The 7638-nt window shown below is 32.6% G+C and overlaps 1 pseudogene; it reads right to left on the bottom strand.

Annotated features, from left to right (window-relative positions):
• Window positions 1-491: 491 nt before the first annotated feature.
• LOC148760961 (uncharacterized) lies at window positions 492-1423 on the bottom strand (annotated as a pseudogene).
• Window positions 1424-7638: the final 6215 nt, after the last annotated feature.

The following is a 7638-nucleotide window of genomic DNA, read 5'->3' as shown; positions in this document are numbered from 1 at the left end:
TATCTCAGTAATTGCATCCCAAATTGAGTGAGGCACCATATCACGAAAAACAATTGGAAGCAATCGTTGCAAAAAAACATGACAATCATGACTTTTCATCCCATTAAATTTGCAATCAATCTCATTAACACACCGAGATATGTTCGACGCAAAGCCATCAGGTAATCTCAATTGTTTCACCAAAGCATAAACATTTTTTATTTCCTCCTTATTTAAGGTGTACGAAGCCTTAGGCTTGTAAATTTTTCCATTATTTTCCACCAATTCCAATTTTGGTTGCTTGCAATACACCTTCAAATCTTGTCATGCCTTTAAGTTGTCTTTCGTCTCTCCCTTAACATCCATCATTGTGTTAAATATATTCTCAAAGACATTACGTTCAATATGCATCACATCCAGATTGTGCGAATAAAAAGCGTATGCCAATAAGGTAGATCTCAAAATATACTCTTTTTCACCCAATTATGACTTACACCATAACCCCAAATCTTCTACTCACCACATTTTGCTCCGAATGGGATATTTGAAAGCAAATTCAAACGTGACAATATTTCCTCACCTGATAATCGAGGAAATGGTAAGTCATGCTCAACTCTTTTTTTAATAAATTTGTCTCTCTACCCCCTAAAAGGATGATTAGGTCATAAGAATTGTCGATGAGAATAAAAAAAATAAGGTTTCCTACCATGATCCAATATGAAAGACTTAGAATGTTCCATGCAATAGGGACATGATAATCGTCCATGAGTACTCCACCCTAGCAACATATCGTAAGCAGAAAAATCATTTATTATCCATAATAATGCTGCCCTCATATGAAAATTTTGTTTCCTATATGCATTATACGTGACAACACCTTGCGTCCACAATACTTTCAACTCATCTATCAAAGGCCTCAAGAAAACATCTATGTTTTGACTTGGATTTTTCTTCCCCGGAATGACCATATTAAGAAATATATATTATTGTTTCACCCACATCCATGGGGGTAAATTGTACACACAGAGCATTATTGGCCAAACAGAATAAGGTTTCACAATCGGTCCGAAAGGATTGAAACCGTCAACACATAACCCTAGTCTGACATTTCGAGGTTCCATTGCAAATAACTTATGTGTACGGTTGAAGTGTTGCCAAGCCTCACCATCAACAGGGTGTTTGAGGACTTCATCATCACTTTGGTTTTGCGCATGCCATGTCATATGTTCAGCAGTTTTGCCTGACATATAAAGCCTTTGAAGCCTTGGTATAAATGGCAAGTAACGCAAAATCTTGTAAGGTATTTTCTTCTGCCTTTTCACACTTGATTTTCTCAGTTTATACCGAGGATGCCCACATATCATACAATGCTCAAAATTAGCAGTTTTCTCATAAAATAACATGCAATTGTTTTTGCAAGCATGAATTTTGATATATCCCAATCCAAGTTTTACTACCTTTTTTTTTTCATTCTATTAAAGTCAGTAGGTAAAGTTTCATCTAATGGCAACATATTCTTTATTATCTCCAACAGTCGATCAATACATGATTCACTCAAATTAAACTTTGACTTAACATTTAAAAGTTGCGACACAACTGAAAGCTTTGTGTGCTTTGTGCAACCTAACCACAAAAGTTCCTCTGCATTACTTAACAACAAGTAAAAGCTAGCTACATTTGGATTTGTGTACAATCCATGGGGGTAAATTGTACACACAGAGCATTACTGGCCAAACAAAATAAGGTTTCGCAATCGGTCCGAAAGGATTGAAACCGTCAACACATAACCCTAGTCTGACATTTCGAGGTTCCATTGCAAATAACTTATGTGTACAGTTGAAGTGTTGCCAAGCCTCACCATCAACAGGGTGTTTAAGGACTCCATCATCACTTTGGTTTTGCGCATGCCATGTCATATGTTCAGCAGTTTTGCCTGACATATAAAGCCTTTGAAGCCTTGGTATAAATGGCAAGTAACGCAAAATCTTGTAAGGTATTTTCTTCTGCCTTTTCACACTTGATTTTCTCAGTTTATACCGAGGATGCCCACATATCATACAATGCTCAAAATTAGCAGTTTCCTCATAAAATAACATGCAATTGTTTTTACAAGCATGAATTTTGATATATCCCAATCCAAGTTTTGCTACCTTTTTTTTTTTCATTCTATTAAAGTTAGTAGGTAAAGTTTCATCTAATGGCAACATATTCTTTATTATCTCCAACAGTCGATCAAAACATGATTCACTCAAATTAAACTTTGACTTAACATTTAAAAGTTGCGACACAACTGAAAGCTTTGTGTGCTTCGTGCAACCTAACCACAAAAGTTCCTCTGCATTACTTAACAACAAGTAAAAGCTAGCTGCATTTGGATTTGGATCTTCTTCCACAAACCTTTAAGTAAAAGATACTTAACCATTCTAGTATATGGATTTTCTATTTCCTCTTCATATGTAGGTTCTCCATATTCCCCATGTACCTCATTACTAGCATATGGTTCAACTTTATATCTACTTCTTGATGATTGTCCAACATCATGTTCCCCATGTAAACTCTAAATTGTGTAAGCACCAGTAAAACCCTTTTTAAGGATGTGCTCTGTTACCTTATCAAAATTTAGAAACTTGTTGTTACTACATCGGGAGCAAGAGCATTTGATTTTATTCTCCCACGTAAATGTAGAGTTAGAACGTGTAAAATGAATGAATTCATTAACTCCATTTACAAATTCATCTCTAACGAATCCATCAGAAGTTAAGCGACGATACATCCAAGATCGATCTCCCGTCATTTTGTAATCCTAAGTGTCATAGAATATAACAGTCAAGAGTAATTTCCACTGCTGTATAAAATAAAATTTGTTAACAATTACATTCAAATATGAAAAACTAAGTTAAACATTTTAAATATAAATTTAAAAAATAATAACATGTCAGGATAGTAAAAATGATTCCATACAAGAATAAAAACAAAAAACACGAGACGCTATATAAGTCTAACTTTATAAACGAGTAGATAAATTCATATTCACAAGTTTTTCTATGTATTAATGAGTACAAAATCCTATAAAACCAAGTGACTGAGAAATGGCCAAAACTCTTTTTCTTTTCCTTTTGGATAAAAATTAAGCATTGTGAATTGGACCCCAAGTCATGATCAGTTTTTTATGATAAAAAAATTAAATTCCAACATAGGATAGGAATTGCTATTTTTTAAAAGGAAGGACTTTTGATATTTTTATTATTTATTCTTAAAAAAAATTTAGATACAAAATTAAATAGTAAATTTCCAAAAACAAAGTAAATTGTAAATTTTTAAAAAATTATATATATAATTTTTAATTTTTTTCATATTTTATTTGATTTATATCTTCTTCAGCTTAAAGCAACTTTCCGTTGGAAGTAACCAATTAATGTCATGACTTGACCAATTAATGAATATGAAACTTAAAAGTCTCAAGTTTTCTTTGCTTATCATCGAGACAACACGTTTGGCTCTACTACATCTCTTCGATCAAGGCTAAAAGGAGCATGAATTGGTTGGAAACGGTATAAAGTAGTTAATTTGATATGAAACCCAATTAAGCCTTAAACCGATTATGCTAAAGTTAATTCAAGTGGTTGTGATCAGTTAGGTTTAGTTACTGATTTTAGATTTGACTGTAATGTTGTTCTTTTCTTATGTGTGAAAAGTGCAATAAAGAAGGAAAGACAATATTATTATTCAATATACACCACAATCAGAAGCAAAAGAATTAATAATAATAATAATAATAATAAAAGACTCCAACAAATTAAGAAGGTAAATAAGCAATCAATTCTTACTATTTATGAGAATCAAAAATAATTGGTGGGGGGTAAAAAGTACCTGTGCTGAGTGACAGTGATAGAGAGTGTTGGAAGATGTTGACAATAACAGTAGAAGATGTAGAGATAAGAGAACAAAAGCCCAAAAAGTGATTTAAGCAGCAAACTTCTTTAACTTTCTGCTAAAAGAGATTTACATGAGGAAAGAAAGCAATATTCAATCGTAGACTTAATATTTTCATGGAAATTGCTAACTGCTTCACTACAATCTTGTTACGTATAAAAGCTAACTAGACAATAAGGAATCAAGTTAGCAAAGAACTCACAGTTTAGGAGAATGAAAAGAAGAAGGAAAGAGCTTGTTACAGTAGGATGATACTTCTTGAAAAGAAGAAAAAAAGAGCTTCTTGGTTAAGCGATTGTTAGCTGTATTAGCTTATTTTATTGTAGCATCAGCAAAAATTTTTCTTATTAAAAATGTTTTCATATTTTACCTAAATCAGAAACTTGATCCATTAATTGCAGTCTTGCTGACTAATTCCATAGTAATTAATCCTAGAAAACTCCCAATTTATATGTATATATCAATGAATATATATTAAAAGACAAAATATAGGTCATTGTTTTGCTTTTTTAAAATATTGTTATGATTAGAAAAGCCAAATGAGAATTTGGATGCTAGTCTGGATTTTGGAGAAATTAAAGCTGAAAAAACAAAGCTACACTAAATTATGATACTTTTAGCTTTCCCCTTGCTCAATAATAAAGCTGCACTAAACCGAGAATTATATGATTACCTCTTGGCCCGGTAGTGAGTGATGAGTTGTTGTTATAAACTGCAGCCCCAGAATTTGTGGTCCATAATGGAGAATTAAACGCACTTGAAGGACAAAACTGCATTAAAAAACAGCTCCAATAAGAAGAAAAATAAATAGATGCAGGCAAACTGAATGAAGATTCTACAATATAAATGGTGGTGTTAATTTTTTCAAAAGAGAATGTAAGTGTTATTGTCACGACCCGGAACTCCCATTGAGCCCGTGACAACCGTCGCGAAGCCTCGATAAACATTCTTCCCCCGAACGCCTTTCGAGACCTCGCAAGGCTTTTGTACTAGTTTTTCCATTCCTCTCTCTTTTTTTCCTTTTTTTTAATAATAAAATAAAATAAAAATATTAATTAAAATTATCTATTTTAATGGAAAACAATATATATATATATATATTTGAAACATCAAAAATTAATTTTCTACACATAAAACAAAATAAATTTATACATACTATAATATAGAAAACTGGAGTATGCAATTTAAATTACAATGACACGTGGGCCCCCAAACAATTGAGAAGGTTTAAGTCTATAACCTTGCTTTCTAGGATGCAACTCCGAAATTTACTTCTCGATGCAATTGACAGTCTACTGCCTATTATGAGCCTGAAAAATGTATAGGAAGAAGGGGTGAGATTATAAAATCTCAGTGAGTAGACAGACATCATCAAAATAATCTAAAGCCGAGTAATAGGAGACAATTAAAATAATTCATTCCAACCCATATAAATAATTGGATTTCATCCAATTACTCAACATGGCTTATGTACTTTTCAAAAACTTAGCCTTTGCCAAAAATCCATTATCGGGGATACCTCGCGAAGGCATCTTACCAAGACCGCCAAGGCTGTTTATTGTCACACACACAAACACATTTCACCTTTGACAACACAGCCGTTCCTTGGCGTTGGCTGAGTCCCAGTTTCACGTGCTAGCCAGCGTGAAGTGTACTCAAATCCTACCTCGAGAGTTATCCTACGCGCCTCTCCAATCGAGGTAAGCTCAATAATTGGGAACCGTGCCCTTCTAATTAGGCTGGCTCACGGAACCCCCATCACTGCAGTGCCCACTTTATAATCCACCAACCAATAAAATCACAATAGTATGACATGGCTCACTTAACACATTCAAGGCAAATCAAAACAGTTCACATATTCTTTAAATTATAAAAATAATCAGTCATACCCATATTTATCATAAGCCATTTAATGTAAAATCATGGATAAACAACACAATCATAGTATAGGTCTCCAATTACTCTATTTTTGAAATCATTATTAGATTTTTAAAAATTTTATAAAATCCCATTTTCCCATAAAACACAATAATTTTCCAATTAAACTATTTTTTCATAAAATCACACAATTAAATAAATCTACTCTAGATAATTAAGACGATAGTAAGTTTACTCACTGTACTAGGAGTAGATATACTCCTATTCTCGGTCCTCGAGTGTAGTCTTTTACCCGTATCAGATAGCTCACCACCTATCCACAATACATGACACAAAAAATTCAATAATTTGTGTCAAATCAATATATATTATTTCAGGCTCTTATCCATGCGTATGCACTGATATGGTGTGAAATGTTTGGACAATCGCTTAATCACAATGTCCGACCTAACTCGCCTATACACGGTGTAAATTTTTAAAATCTCCAATTCAACTCCAATTCCATCCATTTCATATTCAATTATCCAATTATATCCACAATACCTCAATGACTGTGAATGTGGTCCAATTTATCAGTTCGGACCACAAATTACGCTTTTACCCTTAGTGGGTAAAAATTTCCATTTTTTTGCACCAAAAATTTCCATTTAATTTCCAACCTCATAATTCATCATTTTTCCATCTAATTTTCTTAAAATAAAGTCAACCTCATCCTCACACACCATTGGCTAGATTCAGCCTAGAGAAATTCATGGAGAAAATGAATATTTTTCTTGTGGTTTTACTCATAAACATGCTAAACTAACACTAAACACTAACATAGTTCAAAATCAAATTAATCTAACAACTTTCTCTCTCTAAACCCATATGATCAGATTTGAATCCATCATCAAAACACATAATTTAACCATGGAAAATAAGGACAAATGCATGGAAATGATAAATCTTAAGCTAAGCTTGAAAAATCATACCTTTAAACACTTGATTCCTTAAAAAATCACACTTTTTCTTTGAATTTTCTCACTCTAGGGTTTGTTCTTATTTCTCTCTCTCTCCTGCTGGTTTTGGCTGACCCTCCAAATGAAGAATACTGAAATTTTCAAGCCTTTTAATAGGCTTAATAAAATATTATTATTTTATTTATTTTTTGAATATTTTATTATTTTATTTTTTTCTAGCCATCTTTTTTACTTTCTTTTTCTACCACTCAATCCTCTTCACTTATCCATGTCTTCCATGAAATTTCTAGACTTTTCCAAAGTTTTGATGGAGCAAATTTTTAAAAATTATATTTTTGCCCCAAAAATTAAAAAATTACCCATAGACATATTTTTCATCCCTTATACTCATACCATTCTCCAATTTGTCAAATGTGATCTGAATTCTCTCAAAATCTCAAATTTTATCCGCGAGTGAAAAAATTACGATTTTACCCCTTGATAGTGAAAATTTCGGTTTGACTTCAAATTGATCCTCGAACTCCGAATTACCATTTTGAGTCATCCCTGAACTGTGAAACTCTTAATTTCACTTTAAAACTCCTATTTGAACTAGTTCGAGGCTTAATCGACTCAATAGTACCATTAGGGGCAATATCATCTTTTAACGATTTCTCGAACTTCCTAAATATACAAACATTCTATCGAGCATGTGAATGACAGTATAATTATTTTACGAAGCAGGGTTTGACAGTTATACTCCTTATGAAAACAAGCATGATAGACTTTTTCATGTAGTTTGTAAAGCCTCTGTTCAGACTGCTTAAACAGAGATATATATATGTGTCATATATAAAACAGTTTGATTACAAGATTATATACTGCTGTGTCATACATCACACTTGTTTCT

The sequence above is a fragment of the Theobroma cacao genome, chromosome 9 (assembly GCF_053813885.1).
Source record: "Theobroma cacao isolate CCN51 chromosome 9, ASM5381388v1, whole genome shotgun sequence".
Lineage (NCBI taxonomy): Eukaryota > Viridiplantae > Streptophyta > Magnoliopsida > Malvales > Malvaceae > Theobroma > Theobroma cacao.
Note: the sequence above shows the minus strand (reverse complement) of the source record. Positions and strands in the feature narration are given on the sequence as shown.